Source organism: Rattus norvegicus, chromosome 1 (genome assembly GCF_036323735.1).
Source record: "Rattus norvegicus strain BN/NHsdMcwi chromosome 1, GRCr8, whole genome shotgun sequence".
Taxonomy (NCBI): Eukaryota; Metazoa; Chordata; class Mammalia; order Rodentia; family Muridae; genus Rattus; species Rattus norvegicus.
The window spans coordinates 262,818,213-262,834,875 of NC_086019.1; the positions used below are offsets into that span (position 1 = coordinate 262,818,213).

The window sequence follows — 16,663 nt, forward strand, 5'->3', positions numbered from 1 at the left end:
TCATGATCCTGGAGTGGGGCCTCCTTCCCTTGGCCTGTTGTTAGTCAGCTCCAGTGACTTCTCTGAAAAGTCTCCTTAATGACAGAGGGAGGACAAAGCCTCCTGCTCAAGGACATGAATAGTGTGGCATACTTTCTTGTGAGAACCCCAGGGAAGGTGGGAAGGAGGAAGTGTGAGGTCATCATTCTGAGTCTTATGCTTTGGTAAACCTAAGTCAGTAAAGGACCTGAGTCCTGAGCCAAGATGCAAAGATGTGGCCGGTGCTCGGGGGTCAGGGTCTGGGACTGGTGTCCTTAGGTATCTGGGGCTGAGAGATACGCAGGCCTGGGGCAGTCCATGAGCTGGGGCTATCCTGGAAAGAGGTTCTCCCAGGCTCTCCGGGGAGCTCAAAGGTAGCAGGTGGTCAGTGAGTGGGGAGGAGTGGTGGTGGTAGGGGTTCTGGTGTGCAGCTGGGTACAAGCTGTCCAGATACATAGGGCTGGCTTTTACTTCATTTTTGTCAGCCTTTGAAGTATCACCAGGTGGGTCCAATCCACTCCTGGCAGCAGGGTAAACCCCTGTTGTCGACGCCCCCAGGGTTAGTAAAGACAGGAGACTATCTTCCTCATTACCCCCCACCAAGGGTCTAAGAAAATGAGAGTCAGTCAACGCCCACCATGTGTGAGCTCTCTGAGAGGTTTTGATCTAAGAAAGCGTTTTCCGCTGCTCGCTTTGGAAGGGGATTATAGTGAATGGATGCTGGATCACACGGCTGGACGGCAGGCCAACTGGAATGCTGGCTTTATCTCACCTGACAGTACAGCAGCAGGTTCTGATTCCACAAGTCACTCAGAAGTGTAGTTTGGTTCGACGGTTTAAATGTGAGCTTTTTGAAGGAGAAATTAAAATTGGCAAGAGAAACTGGTTTCTGGAAAGCAGAGCAGGCTTAGGGGTAATTAAATCGCAGGGAGGGAAGAGCAGCCCTCTGGCTGTCATGTGGGTCTTACTGCCGTCTTCCCGGGAGGGCCTTCGGGAGCTTTGGGGGGGTGAGTTGTATCTTCTGCACGGAAGTTTTCAGAGACCTTAGTCTCCTCAGCACCAGCACTGTTCATACTTGCACATCCCTGGTCTCTGCCCCAGTGGACGCCACTTGCCACTTTTGCTCCCAGTTCTGACAAACAAAATGTGTGTCTGGCATCTTTGTAGGAACGGGCAATGGAGAACCCATTTTCCCTGCTGGAGGTCCTTGAGTTACTAGCACACAGGAAGTAGCGGGTCTCAGTGTCCTATCCAGTTCCACAGAACTTAGCAGCCCAGAGCATGCAGGGTTGTTGGTCCTTGTGAGAGGGCCAAACTGTCACCAGTGTGAATCTAGAACTTATAAAAGTAGACAAAGAGAACAAAAGGAGTCGTCACCGGCCACGGCAGTGACAGCGATGGAAAACGGGATGTGAACAAGGCCCAGAGGCTTTGGAATTTTCTTAAAAATGCAGGGCAGGATTAGCCTAAGACCACCTCCTTCAGACGCAGTCTCAGGAGACCGCTGCACGGAGCTGGCCTGGGTGTTGCTATGCGAAGAGGCTGAGAACACGAGGCATGAACGTAGACTGATATTGTTTGCCATTTACACTCAGCATGTGTAATGCAGTAGGAATGGCTTCTCAGCGGCATGTGACTCTCCTTGCAGACGGTGGGCAGTGCCCGGGACGCTCTTTCTCTTTCGCTGGTTCGCTCGCTCATATCCCCCACCCCCACCCCCAATTCTGCCCCTTCCCAGACTCCTGAGCACTCGAGTGGATGGAGGCTTGTCATGATTGGCACGCAGAAAGCCGGTAGAATGTTGTTGGAATTTTCTAGGGCGGTACATGTGCGACACCCAAAATGACTCCTAGCTTCGGTGGCCGCAGGTCAGCAGCCCTTCGTGCCAGGCGCCCTGGTCTGCTTCTGAAAGGTAAGGTTGCATGACATCACTTTACCTGTCCCTAAGGCAAGGGGGGCCGCCTGGGGGTTTTGTTTTATCCTCTAGTTCCGGCGGCGCGTTTTAGGACCACGTCATGGGCGCTAAGCGTCTGTGTATGAGTGTGCGGTTTGTTGGTATCTCCACCCCCTCTGGTTTAAAAGAATTTTAATAAATTATTCCCAAGGGCAGTTTAACATGTGACCTAAAGCAGCATCCCATGACCCCAGTGAAATCAGTGATCCTGATGTCAGTAAGTCTAGATGTAGCCACTGGAATCAGATTGCGTTCAGGTCTGAGAGACTGAAAGTGGACGCGCTCAGAACCCCGAAACCCTGGGAACGCCGGGGAATCTCTTCAGGTTGCGGTGCCCCGGGTTTATGGACGGCGTTTTCCAGCCATGGAATGTGAACGTAGAGTTTTAAATGTTCCGGATCGGTCGAGCGCAGGCTCGGATCCATTCTGACTGGGGAAGGGAATGCCATGGTAACAGTTAGAAGCCGGGGAAAATTACACCAAGAGACCTCCTTCTTATCAGTTAGTTGCTTTTGACTAACCTGAAGTTGGCCCTAATAGGAATTTTAGTGGTCCTCAAGGAAAGTTAAAAATTTAAAGGAAAACAGTATTAAAACTCTCCAAATAAACAAGTGGGTGCTCCCACGTCAGCAGTGAGGTTCCAGGACATATTTGGACATGGGTCTGATGATCTGCTAGGCTCCAACACAACCGGCCATGACTCACCTTATTCTGTAACTGATGTAATTAAAAGTAGCTTCAGTACCCGGATGGGAGAATACTGACTTTCGGCTTGAAAGTGTGGGGCAGCAGGTCCACTCTCATAAAACGGCAGGAGCCATGCATGGTGCATTATGGGGTTTTTGTTTTTGAACCTTTAAAAAAAAATCTATTATTTAGCTTCACTGTTGGTTTCTGCCTTAAGTGCATTGTGCATTAGGCTCCTGTTTTCTTCCCCCCACCTTCTTACTCTCATTCCATTTTTTTTTTTGCAAAGATATGAGGAGAACTGATACTTTCACACACCCGCCCCTCTCCCCACCCACACACCAACAGCTGTCCTGTATGATTTTGTGGAATTTGATATTTTGAACGAAATGACTTCCTTACTTTCCGTAGTAATAGAATAATCAATTTCACCATAGACCGCTGTGTGCATGTCAAGCGTGGGCCTCTCCTAATTAGCAATGCATGGGGTGGAGGGCCGAGCTGGAGGTAGTTTCAAGGGGGGTGGAAAACCAGTCTTCGGATTTTAGCCTCCATGGGCTCAGCCAAGGCAGTTTTCAATCTGCTTGGATCTTAGACCACAGGTTTTAGTTTGTGGTGTTCTGAGAAAATAGCGTGAGCGACTCCTGCAAATGTGACATAGATGGGCCTGTCCCTCTCACGGTTGCTACTTGGCTTTCGATCTGTGCGGCCACAGCTCTGTCTAAAGAGATAGGGGCTGACAGGCACCAGAACTTGACCCAGGTTTACTGTTCTGAGCCTTGGAAGGCACCCGGGTTTTGTGTGCGATATTCAGAGCAGTCCGCTGAGGCACAAGCTCTCATTGGCTTCGGGAAACATATACATTCTCGATACATAGTTATAGTTTATGACTCAGCTTCGGACCTCATGTTCTCTCTGAGTCTAAAGGATCTAAAGGAAAACGAAAGAATCTAAAGGCATTAAGCTACTTTCCTGACACACACCTGGTACTTCACAATGGACAGCCTGCTGTGCTGAGATCCGAGTCCTTAGAGACATCAAGCCAAGACATTTGTTCCTGTCCCCACTGTGCCCTGTGTGCAGCTGGAGGTTTGCAAGATTCTAGAATGTGAAAGATTTCTTTAAAGTACCTCTCCTTGGGCCTTTGCTTCATGTAGTTTCCCTGGGTGGCTGTTAATATTAATATTGATATTAATATTAATACCCCAGTGCTGGGCCTCAAGACCTTTGGAGGTGAGACCTAAGTGTTGTATATTATGATTCCAAAAGTGCCACCAAGTTTCAGATCTTAAGACATGACAATATTAGCAAGTCCCTCCTTATTGTTTTGTCTTCTGAGGCAAGGTCTCATCCTACATCTTAAGCTAAGCCTGTGGTTCTGAATTTAGTCCAGGCTGGTCTCGAACTCATGTTCCTTCAGCCTCAGCCTCCTGAGAGCTGGGATCACAGGCCTTTGCCGTCATGCCTGGTTTGTATGCTTGGTTTTTCAGACTGGGCCCTCAAGGGTGCATATGAAATTGGACTTTAAAAAATATATATAATATTTATGATGTTCACCCAAAGAGGCCAGTCTCTGCTCTGGGCACTCAGTAAATGGATCTATGGTTTTTTTTTTTCTCCTGTGCCACAATGCTGATCATTCAACAAAAATCACTTCAGGTTTTCTGAACCTTGAGTGTTTTCACTCTAGAAGCTGGAGGCTGACAAATTTGACTGAGTCTCACAAAAGGAGTTTTTTTTTTTTTTTAGAAAAGTAACTGCATCTGACCCCTTGATTACTTTTGCAGTCTGAAACTTGTAAAAGGAAAACCCCCTCTAGGCGGGCTGGACTTGTAATAGGTGGAAGTGGCTCGTTAAATAAAGGTGGAGGTGTTCCTGAATTCCCCACTGGTTACCATATTCCTAGGATTAAAAGGCGTCCCTTAAGATGTCCTAGCTCAGGATGCTCATTGCTGTCACTCACCTGGGCTTGGCACAGACGCTCATTCCCAGGCCTGAGTCCGAAGCCAGGCACAGAGAACCCAGCCCCTCAGAGTCTGTATTCCAAGTTCTGGTCTCTGCAGAGTTGGAGAATCACGGCTGTTATGTCCCCTTGTCCCTTTACAGCCGTATACTTACACGGACATAAGCGTTTGTTTCCTGAAGCTACCTGGAATAAGGGAACAGCAGGCGCTGGCACCGAAGTCTCTGTCCTGACATTCAGAGTACCAAGGTCGTTTTCATATTACAGGGGTCATAAATGACCGCGTACAGAAGATAACATCCTAAACCCAGAAGGCACAGAGAGACAAGGTGTCTCATCTAACCCTCTCGTCTTCTCATTGTACAGCCGATGCAGATCTCCAGCAGCAGGAAGAGTGACCTCGGTGAGGTCATTAGTTAACAGCCAGGCAGTGCACACCTTGGATCACAGCCCTTGGGAGACAGAGGCAGGCAGATTTCTGTGAATTCAAGGCCATCCTTGTCTACAGCGTGAGTTCCAGGACAGCTGGGACTAGGTAGAAACACCCTGCCCCAAAAACAACACAACGAAAAAAGCACATAACTTCTTAGAGCCAGAACATGTATGGTAGGGAGTCTATTTATAACCCAAACATTGCCCTTCATTAGTCTGCCTCTACTTCTTCAGTTCTGTACAGATCCCTGCCTGGTCCTTAGCCTTAAGTTCATCCGTTCAAGTTTTTGGGTTAGGTAGTTCTAGGAAAAGATGAGCTCGTTTGAGAGTTCTCAAGCCTAGATTTTTCTTTTACTTTAAAATGGGCTTGAACATCATAACTATCTTGTACGTTTACACAGAAAGTTCCAGCCCCTGAAAAAGAACACCCAGAGAACATGGGGACCCTTCCTGTGTCCACACTTCATGTCCCTCGTGTAGATTACACACATCTCCTCAGATCACACGCCAGAGTGGCATTTTTTTTTTCAGATTTAATGAAATGTGACAACGGATCTGTGTGTTGACTGTTTTACACTTCTCTCCTCGGTGTGCTTGGTGGCCTTTATGTAATTCTAACTGTTCAAAGACTGAATCTAATCTAAATTCTCTTCAGAGACTCGCCTTTCCCAGCGTTATATCAACACTCACACGAGCCATTTGGTCAGGAAAGCTGATTGAGAAAGTGATCGACAACTCACGAGGAACAGTATGTCCACGGTAAAGACATGTTAGGTGTTCTACATTTCTACCTGTCGCCAGGGCCATGACCTGCACTGGGTCACGTTATATCTGCTTTCAAATGACCGTGGGGTGTTGGGGAAGCCAGGCAACTGGTTTAGAGTTCAGTTATGTGAGAGGGTGGTGGAGCAGTGGAGAGTGGTGGCCTCCTGAGCATGCTGGGTGGATGGAGAGAAGGCTGCCTGGACAAGGTGTCCCGTGGGCATTCATTGCTTCTGCAGCAGACATGGTACAGGCATACGGAGCAGAACACACAAAGGCATAGACACCTCTGTGCACAGCAGTTCTACTGGAGCAGCATTGCCTAGAACCCCTGACACTTCTCTCATATTTACATATAAACACGAACGGTTCCCCTTCTTAGGGAAGTGCACTGGAGCCTTACAGTATAGAGCCAAGAAGGTGGTTTTCCTCCCCTGCGTCTCTGCTGCCCTCCAGCAAAGTGCCTCAGCCGAGGGATCACTGTATCTCAGGGTTCTGAGAAAACTGGGAAACATTCCCTAGTCCTGAGGTCAAACCAGTTTCTTAGATTGTTGTTAATCTTCATAAAACAAGTGTAATTCTGCCGGAAAAACCTACATATCTGACAAAGCAATTCCAGCCCTGAATGGTCCCGTCTCATTTCTGTCTGGAAGTCCAGAGCAGGCTGGACTGGTCCTCACAGAGGAGAGGAGTATAGAAGAAAACACTCGAGAATTTGCTCACTAAATCTTCCGATAGAGCTAAGGGGACCTCTGTGCTGAACAGCTTGTCCCAGATAATAGTGCCAAAGAAAATTAAATTATTTCATACATCCTGGCCTGCCACACAGTCATCCAATCCAAGTCCTGTGCACACTTATGTTACAATAGTTTCTTTAGAAATATTCCCAGGGGGGTTGGGGATTTAGCTCAGTGGTAGAGCGCTTGCCTAGCAAGCGCAAGGCCCTGGGTTCGGTCCCCAGCTCCGAAAAAAAGAAAAAAAAAAAAAAGAAATATTCCCAGGATCTTAGTGACAGCCGGTTTGTGAGAATGCTGGTGTGGTTAGGATGACCGTACACTTATCAAAGCACCTACGGCCACTTTGATCTCTAGTCAGTCCATGCAGCAGCAGGCAGGGCAGGCATCCATGTCTGTGTGTGACAGATGAGGAAACTGAACCTCACAGTTGTCAGATTTCAAAGGTGGGCGGGACCTCAGAGGTCCTTTCCTTTCATCCATCTTTCTTATTAAAAACACAAGCTCTGAGACCCAGGAAATCGGGCTGACCCACAGTCCCACAGAGAGAGCCCAGAGACCCATAGGGTGTAAATCTTGGTTTTAGGATCAGCTTGGGGCCTTCTGATGTTTCTTACTAAGTTTTCACTCCAGCATGGCTGTGTTCAGTTCTGAAAGAAACTTGGGCAGGTAGGGGTGTGTGTGTGTGTGTGTGTGTGTGTGTGTGTGTGTGTGTGTGTGTGTCTGTGTCTGTGTCTGTGTCTGTGTCTGTGTCTCTGTGTGTGTTTCTGTGTGTGTGTCTCTGTGTGTGTGTGTGTCTGTGTCTCTGTGTGTCTCTCTGTGTGTGTGTGTCTGTGTCTCTGTGTGTCTCTCTGTGTGTATTTCTGTGTGTGTGTGTCTGTGTATATGTCTATGTCTGTGTCTCTCTCTGTCTCTGTCTTTCTCTCTCTCTCTCTCTCTGTGTGTGTGTGTGTGTGTGTGTGTGTGTGTTGTGGAGAAATTTTGTTGCAACTAATCCTACATACATGTAAAAGAGGTTCATGTTTGTATTTTTATTCATAGATGGATACAAGAATAGACAGGGAGACATACAAGCCACCTGTAATTGTCTCGGGAGAAAGAAGAGTAGGACGGGTCTGGGCAGTATCTTGAAGGGCTATCACTGTACACTGGGGAATTAGACAGGGTCTCAGTGTGTAGCCCAGTCTGACTCAGACCCTTCATCTTCTATGACAGCATGTGTGTGCTGCCCAGGCTGGCTTTGTTCACCTATAGCTCTGAGTAAAAATGACTACAATAGCATCCTTCATTCATTTGAGGTCGTGGGGATTGGTGATGAGATTTTTAGACTCCTGCTACACACACACACACACACACACACACACACACACACACACACACACACACACACTGGTTCTTGGTTTCTCTAGACAGGGTGTTTCTCTGTGTAGACCTAGCTGTCGCAGGAACTTGCTATGTAGACCAGACTGGCCTTGAACTCAGAGATCCACCTACCTCTGCCTCCCAAGCGCTGGTATTAAAGGATGTGCCACCACCACCCAGCTTTTATATTTTTAAAATTCACAACAAACATGAATACTAAATAAATCTCTTTCTCTAATATGGTAATTTTAAATTATAAGCTAGGCATAGCAGCACACGCCTTTACCTCTAGTACTGAGAGGTGCTTTAAAAAGTATTTTAAAGGAAAGAATCATGAGTAGCTGGGAGATTCAGCTCATATCAGACACATGTCTTCCGCATGTCCCCAGCACTTAAAGCCCTAAGAAAGAGAATGGTAGGTCTGGGAGAAAGAAAAAAAGAAAAGAAATAGTGAGTATACCATTCTTAGTGGTGACACTGGCCAAACTTAACCCGTACTTCCAGGCATGTGGAACTCAGCCTTGTAGACACATGCAGTCCCAGGATAGTTATGAATGTGTTGGAGATGGTGCCCTGTCTGTCATGTCACCATGTTAAGAGGCTGGACCTCCGCGGAAGCATGGTGAGGCTCTGGGGAATGTATGCTGCTGTCTCTGCATGCGAGGATTTATCATGTATCCCTGGTGCACACCCCGAGCTCTGCTCGCCCTGAGAGGAAAGGCAGTGTCAGTTAGAGAAAACCCCTGTCAGTTAGAAAACCACTGGGTCCCCTTTGTGAGACTTGCACTGTCAGATAAGAGTGGTGCAGGGCACAGGAGACCAAAGTCACACAGGGAAGTAGGGCTGAAAATAAAGCTTAGATGCTTCCTTTAGTGACTGTGTAGACAGAATACATTGGCCCACCGCTAAAAATCCTCTATTCTGTGGATGACCCCAGGTGACTCACCATGTCTTCCCTGGTCTTGTGTTTCTTTTTTTTTTTTTGTCTGTCTGTGTTAAGATAAAGTCTCACTGTGTGGCCAAGATTGTTCCCAAACTCTCAGTTCTTCTGCCTAAGTGCACACCACTATGCCTGACCTAAAGTTTTCTTAGTGTGAACTGGAAATGATCACATTTGACCTCACTACCCATACGGTTCTTCTGGAGATTGAGTGTGTGTGTGTGTGGTCTGTCTGTGCATATGCGTATGTCTGTCTATGTGTACATGTGTCTCTGTGTGTGTCTATGTGCCTGTGTGTGTGTGGTGTGTATGTGTGTGTCTGTGCATGTGCATATGTGATTGTGTGTGCATATGTACATGTGTGTCTGTGTGTGAATGTGTGCCTGTGTGTGTATGTGTGCATGTGTGTGTGTGTGGTGTGTATGTGTGTGTCTGGTCTGTGCATGTGCGTATGTGTTTGTGTGTGCATGTGTACATGTGTGTCTGTGTGTGAATGTGTGCCTGTGTGTGTCTATGTGCCTGTGTGTGTGTGGTGTGTATGTGTGTGTCTGTGCATGTGCGTATGTGTTTGTGTGTGCATGTGTACATGTGTGTCTGTGTGTGAATGTGTGCCTGTGTGTGTACATGTGCACGTGTGTGTCTGTGTGTGAATGTGTGCCTTTGTGTGTATGTGGGCACGTGTGTGTTGCAGCAGTGGGTGACTCTTATTAACCCACCAAGTGAAGAGCACAGAACAAAGGAGAGAAAGCAGGATTATCATCGAACGCCGTGAATCATCTCGAGAGCTGCCTCGGTGATATGAATCACCCTATGGTAATATTGTGGCAAAGGCCCAGACACGGGTTAGCAGCATTGGCCCAGTAATCTTGAAATTAGTCACAGAGGCCTAGCCAATGATGACCCAGCAGCACCATTGTTTGTGAAGAGAGTGTGCCCCAGCCCTGTCTCCAAGAAGGAGGAGACTGCCTTGCTGAGGGATGGTGTGGCAGCGTCCCACTCTCACTGCCACACCAGCTCCAGTCTCCAGCTCTGCTCTCTTTAGGAGTCCGACTGAGGTCGGGTTGACTAGACTCTGTATTTCATCACCTTCCCTGGCTTTTGCTTTCCTCCCTCCGTTGGGCAAGTGGGTTGTGACCACAAGGTGATCTCTGAGGCTCCTTCTCGCTTCTCAAACCTATGGCGTTTATATAGAAGTCTGAGCCCGTAGCCTGCACAGGACCAGATTGTTAGAAGGAGCATCCTTGTAACCCGTCATTCTGAAACCTCCCTCTGTGCTGCATACCCTGACCCGATTTCTGAGAGCATTACCGTAAAGGTGGTTTCCCCCTTTTACTTTCTGAGCAGTTATTTCATTTATTTATTTATTTATTTTTGGTTCTTTTTTTTCGGAGCTGGGGACCGAACCCAGGGCCTTGCACTTCCTAGGTAAGCGCTCTACCACTGAGCTAAATCCCCAGCCCCAGTTATTTCATTTATTACGGCAGACTGCCTGTGGTATTTCAGTCACTGCTGACAACGGTACTGATCCAATAGGGTGCATGTAGCCTTTCCACCCAATAGCATTTCTTATACTTGGAACCCTTTGGCCTCCTCCTGTCTGGTTCTCCTCGAAACATATAATTGGTAAATTGTGAATTGCAGTGTTGTAGAAAAATAGGGGGTGTTTCAAAGTTTATGGCCTTTTCACCTGGGGGGTATCTCAAGCTTCTCTGTACCCTTCTAAAATTTGCATACATGCATGCAGTCAAATGCAACCATGGAGTTGAACAGTGAAGATCTAGTAGATATTTAGCTTCCAGGAGACAGCAGCAGAGGCCTGACCCCTGAGCTGGACTTGGGTCTTCTGTGAAGGCATATCGGTAGTGAATAGTAACCTCCTACCTGGCTTCCCTCCTCTCACCTGAACCATATTGTATATCTTAGCACCAACAAGGAAGGGCACATTCGTTACAGCTCAGAAAGTGAGCTGAGATGAACTCAGTGGTTTTAAACTCCTGAATCCGTTCTCTGGGAAGCCATCATGTTCATCGCGAACAAAGTTGGCTTTGTTGGTTGGGCACCGACACACTCTCGGCTTGCCGGCTGGGTATCGGGACATCACCAGGGAGGAGCCCATGGCTGAGTTGGACATGGTCACAGCACAGACCTTCAGCCTTTGTTACTCAGCAGTCCTGCAAATGTGGCGTTGCCTGGTTTGGGTCACCCAACGGCTGTTGCTGCTATCTGTGCACTTCACCCCACCTCTGCTCTTTCCTTATAGAGGCCGTCCACCCCTTGCCTGCCTCTCCTCTCCTCTCCACATTCACGTCTCTACATTCTTAGCTCGATCGTTGGTTGGCAGAGCTCCCGTGCTGCCTGTACTGAGGGCGACTGATAAGGGTAATATTAGCAGTGATAACACAACGGCAGGAATAATTCAGCAGTGGTTACTTGCTGTGTGGTAGGAACTGGGCTAAATACGGCACACACCCTTGCACTCTCAGAACGAGCCTGAGGCCGAGATACAACTGTCTCCCTTTGAATGACGAGGACTATTTCCTAAGACAAAAATGGTTCTCTTCAACACAGAAAATTCACCCAAGAACGTTCTGCAGAACACTATAGCTACATGGGACCTGGCAATTTCCAGAACACCCAGAGAGTGCTTTACCTCCGTGGTCCTTAAATGGGAAGAGTGTAACAGTTTTTTGTTTGTTTGTTTGTTTTTTTTTTTTACAAAGTGGGTACACTGTTTGAGGGGCCAAGGCAAGAACATCCCTGCAAATTTGGAGGTAGTCTGGTCTCCATAGCCAGTACCAAGCCTACTGGGGCTGATGGCGAGAGCCTGTCTCTAACTAAGTGCATAAACAGATATGCTGAGGTGAAGCGAGCCGTTTCTTTTCTCATTGTCACATAGATCATGAGAGACTCATGATGGCCTGATCCCTGCCCCAACTCATCCGGGACAGTCCATGGTCACACAAGGTGCCATTACCACCTCAATGAGCAGAAGACCAAGAAATAATCCCTTTTCAATGGAGTTCTTTCCTCTTAGAAGAATACATTATGCACACCTCCTTAATCACTGTAGCAAAAATATTTGAGGGAAAGCAATTTAATTAATTAGTCAACTAATTTTTGTTGGGAGGGATACATATATCAGGGGACACCTGTGGAGGTCAGAGGGCATTTTGCAACAATGTGTTTATGCCTATCAATCACATAGGCCCCAGGTTGGTCAGCTTGGTGGCAAGGGCCTTCTTCTGTTGAGCCAACTCTCTAGCCTTAGAAAACATTTACAGGGCTGGAGAGATGGCTCAGCAGTTAAGAGCTCTGGCTGCTCTTCCAGAGGATCTGAGTTCAATTCCCAGCACCCACATGGCAGCTCACAACTGTCTGTAACACCAGTTCCAGGTGACCTGACACCCTCACACAGCCATACATATAGGTAAAGAACCAATGTACATAAAAGTAAAAATAAGTAATTATAAAAGGGGAGCTAAACAAGCCCAGTTTAAGGGGAGAGAAATTTATCTCAGCGTGTAGCTCTAGTGTTTCCAGCCATGCTAGCTCATGACATTGTTTTTGGGGACCTGTAGTGAGTTAAAGGTTCATGGTGGCGAGCGCATGCTGGAACAGAGCTGTTCCTTCATGGTGGCTGGAAACAAAGTCATATTACAATGGACTAGGGCAGGACACCCTTCAAAGACATGTGCCCAATGACCCCTTCCTTCAGCCATCTCCCAGCAATCCCACCTCTTGGCTGCGAGCTGAGCCAATGGATTGATTAATCAGTCGATGAGGTAAGCACCCTCATGACCCAATCATCCACCAACAGAGCCACCATCAGGGACCAAACCAACAGGAGTTCCCTTAGGGGCTCATATGAACCTAGGAAGGGACAGCGAATGTCTGGCACAAAGCCAGCCAGTGCTACAAACATGATGTCCTGTGTTGAAGATGTCATAGTCATCGGAAACTGTACAGACCCCATAACTGCTTCTGCTGCTCCTAGGAACATCTGTGTGGCCAGAGCTGGACGCCTGACCCTGGAAAAGATTACTTCAGACTATACTTCGCCCTGTGGGGCCTCTCTACCCAAACCTCATTTTCACCCTGGCTCTGCGGTCATGCCATGCTCTTATCTAAGGTTGAGGGAGTATTCTATTTTCATTACCTTCTAGAACATGCTCATACCAAGGTTATAGCCTAGGGTTCCCCTAGCTCTGACCATTAGTTCTGCCCTTAAGTCCGCTCCACACAAGATACGGGTGGAATTCAGGGAGTCCTAGTCAGTGTGGGCCTTGGAGAGGAGCAGAGGGAGTTAAATGCAGATCAGTTTAGCAGGCGGTGGTCTTTTAGCATTGTCATTGTTGGGGTAGGGTCTTGCTGTGTAGCCCAAGGTGGATTCTGACTCATTTGTCTTAGTTATCCAAATTCTGGAATAGCAGGATGTCACCGTATCCAATTTGTAACATGAATGGTTTCTGGTTTTATGGTTTCATTTTTATTTATGTGCATGTAGGGTGTGTGTGTGTGTGTGTGTGTGTGTGTGTGTGTGTGTGCGCACGTGCGCCTGTGTGTGTGCGCCTGTGTGTGTGTGCCTGTGTGTGTGCATGTGTGTGCCTGTGTGTGTACCTGTGTGTGTGTCCATGTGCATGTGCATGTGCGTGTGTGTGTGTGTGTGTGTGTGTGTGTGTGTATGTCTGTGTCCATGTGTGTTTACACAGAGAGACCAAAAGAGGGTGTGGTATGTTTACCATAGAGACCTGTGGCTAGTTGCAGGCAGTTTTGAGCTGTCTGCCTTGAGTGCTGGGAGCTGAACTACAGTCCTTTGCAGAAGCAGAAGAGCTCCTAATTGCTGAACCATTTCTCCAGACCAACGTTCTCATGTCATTGAACAGACTAAGGAGTCCTGGGAGACTCTGGCCTACATCCAGGCACAGTGGTCTCAGGGGCTCCCTGGAATCTTCCATTGATGCCTTTGCCCCATTCGAAGTCACTGCCCTCTGGGATAGCTTTATTCTTAATCAGCCTCTCCTTATGTGATGGCTTAACAGCTAGCTTAGCAGCGGGGCACGACAGTGGATCTCTGTCCTGACATCATCAACAAGATATCGAGTGTCCGTGCAATTGCTGTGACCAGGGCAAAGTGATGCTGTGACCACCCCAGCCTGAGACATTGCCTGGACACTGTGACTTCTGTCACAGATTAAAAAAAAAAAATCAACCCCAAGGATTGAAATGTTAAGCAACATTCCCCTAATCTCTTAACAGGTAGATGGCACCCTGGCCACAGGTGACCCTCCCTCTACCAGTCACACACACACACACACACACACACACACACACACACACACACACACAGCCGATGTTTCTCCACACCTGTCACTGGGTCAAACCTAGGACCTTCCCCTTGTTCAGACTTGAGGGGAAAGCCCTTCTTTTTCATTGGTTAAATTTCTTGCAAAGTGCAGTGTGAATCTGTCCTGTCTTGAGCCTCCTCAGTCAGAGCACATCCCACTCCTCTCTGTGATCTCAGGAAGTCTTCTCTTTCCCCACCCCACCCCTTGATTTCTCTTTCTCTACTTTAATGTCTCCACATCTGGAAGCTTTACATAGCTCACAGCAGATGCCAATGGACATGGGCTAAAGGATCAAAGTCCTGAAGGGACATCTGGTCCTTTGACTGAGAGACTGTGTATGTGTCGTAGGGTCCTGTGTGTGTCATAGGGTCCTGTGTGTGTCGTTGGCATCTTCCTTTTGGAGCAGGATGGAGAGGTCCAGCATCCCAGTCCCTGCCTCCTCGCACACTTGTGTTTTGAGACAGGGTCTCCATCTGTAGCCCTGGTTAACCTAGAAAAGCTATAGACCAAGCCCCAAACTTCTACTGACCTCCTACCTTCTTGGTGCTAGAACTAATTATAGAATTAGCCATGTGTCACTGTGGCTAGATGCAACCCATTTCTTCTGGCCAAAGGCTCCTACTGTAGCACTGACTCTTGGGACAATTAGTTGGGGCAACAGTCACACTCTCCTGATAGGAAGAACAGGTTGTATGTCCTTCCCACATGGTAGAATGGAACCTCCAGAGGCATGGTTTCTTCCACAGCTCTACCTTCCAACAAAATAAAGGTCACTAGTTTGTCTTTCTGTAATGCTTTGGTTTGAAAACTCTTCAGGGAAATACTGCTTTAATTACTTTTTTTTCCTCTAAACAGACTGCTAGAGTTTTAAATCTAGTTATATACTGCAAATTCTTTGTAGCCATTAATGGCTCAGAGACAGAACCTCAGCCTGGGGGCACTGCAGCCCTCCCAAGCTTGGTAAATCAGGGCCTATGCTGTCAGCTGCTGTTTCTGTGAGGGGATCAGGTTCAGGGAGGGCGTCTAATAGACATTGTCACTCTGGGTCAGGATCATGTGTACCACTGTGCTGCTCTCTCTACTGCCCAGATTCACATCTGCTGGGGATGGCTGCAAACAGCACAGCTGTACCTGGTATGGGTGAGAAGGTGTGGATCAAATCCTGAGCCACACACTTTCTAGACGGGGCATCCTTGCAGCCCGATTCTGGAGAATCGGGGCAAAAACCCAGCAAGCTGACATAGTGACACATACCTTTAATCCCATCACTTGGGAGGCAGAAGCAGGAGAATCTCCCTGTGAGTTCAAGGCCAGCCTGGTCTACACTATGAGCTCTAGGACAGCCAGAACTATGCATAGAGTCCCTGTTTCAAAGACAGACAGACAGATGGATGGATGAATAGACAGACTGACAGATGGACGAATGGACAGGAAGGAAGGAAGGAAAAACATCTTTCTATTTTCCTAGTTCTTAGTGGTTGGCTTGCAAGTGCTGCATGTGGAAAGTACTCAGTGAATGGTAAATCAGTGTGGGTGAGCATAATCTTTTAAGGTGAAATGGATAGGTAATCCTCACAGGCCTGGGAAGCTGAGTGGAAAGGTAATCCTCGAAGGCCTGGGAAGCTGAGTGGATAGGTAATCCTTCCAGGCCTGGGAAACTGAGGTGGATAGGTAATCCTCCCAGGCCTGGGATGCTGAGGTGGCTGATCCAAATTTTCATGAGGTTTAATTAGCAGCCACCTGTGTGTTGTGGGACAAGTTAAACTTTTCTGTGTTGTAGTAAGGGATTGAGTGGACCCTAAAAGTTAATTCTAAGTTTTCTCTGTTTGCCACTGCTCTAATGAGTGGGGAGAAGGCTGCGGACCTTGTCTTGTGACTTATGTAACCTTAGCTTCCCAGGCCCTTGGATTATCCACTCTGGGTACCTACCCAGACTCCTAGCAGGATCACTTCCAGCCCACCAGGCCCACCTCAGCTAACGGAATCACCCGCAGTACCTGTCCATCTTGGGGAAACTGTATTTATTCATTTGCTGTTGCTGCTGTAACAAGTCACCACCACAAATCTGATAGCGTATGGCAACATAGACAAGTCAGATTCTAAGATCCCTCTCGGTAGTCCTGTAGTCAGGCTGTCAGCAGGGATGCCCCCGTCTCCACCTTGGCTCTTCAGGAACATCCCCTCCCTTTCTGAGTGAATTTCTAGAGGCTGCCTACACTGTCTAGGCTGACAGGCTCTTCCTCCACTTCCAAAGACATCAGCACATCGTCTTCTCTTTCTCTCATCAGTGCCCCCCCACTCGCTCTCTCTGGCTCACTGGCTTTCATCCTTATCATTCTGTGATTACACAGAGCCCAGCTCAGCAACAGCAGGGGATCTTGCCTTAGCTTAGTCACCACCGTAAAGTCCTCTTTACCACGGATGGGGACACTGACAGGTACTGCTGTGCAGTGTGTGGGTGTTTTG

The 16,663-nt window shown here is 47.8% G+C and overlaps 1 protein-coding gene across 7 annotated transcripts in view; it reads left to right on the forward strand.

The window, feature by feature from the left end:
• Positions 1-16,663, forward strand: part of Rbm20 (RNA binding motif protein 20) — a 241,241-nt gene that overhangs the window by 146,902 nt on the left and 77,676 nt on the right. Inside the window, exons 1-2 of one of the 7 annotated variants that reach the window (XM_039080742.2) lie at positions 347-1,930; positions 5,710-5,813. The gene's annotated coding sequence lies outside the window, so the exon portion shown is untranslated. 7 annotated transcript variants of the gene reach the window in all.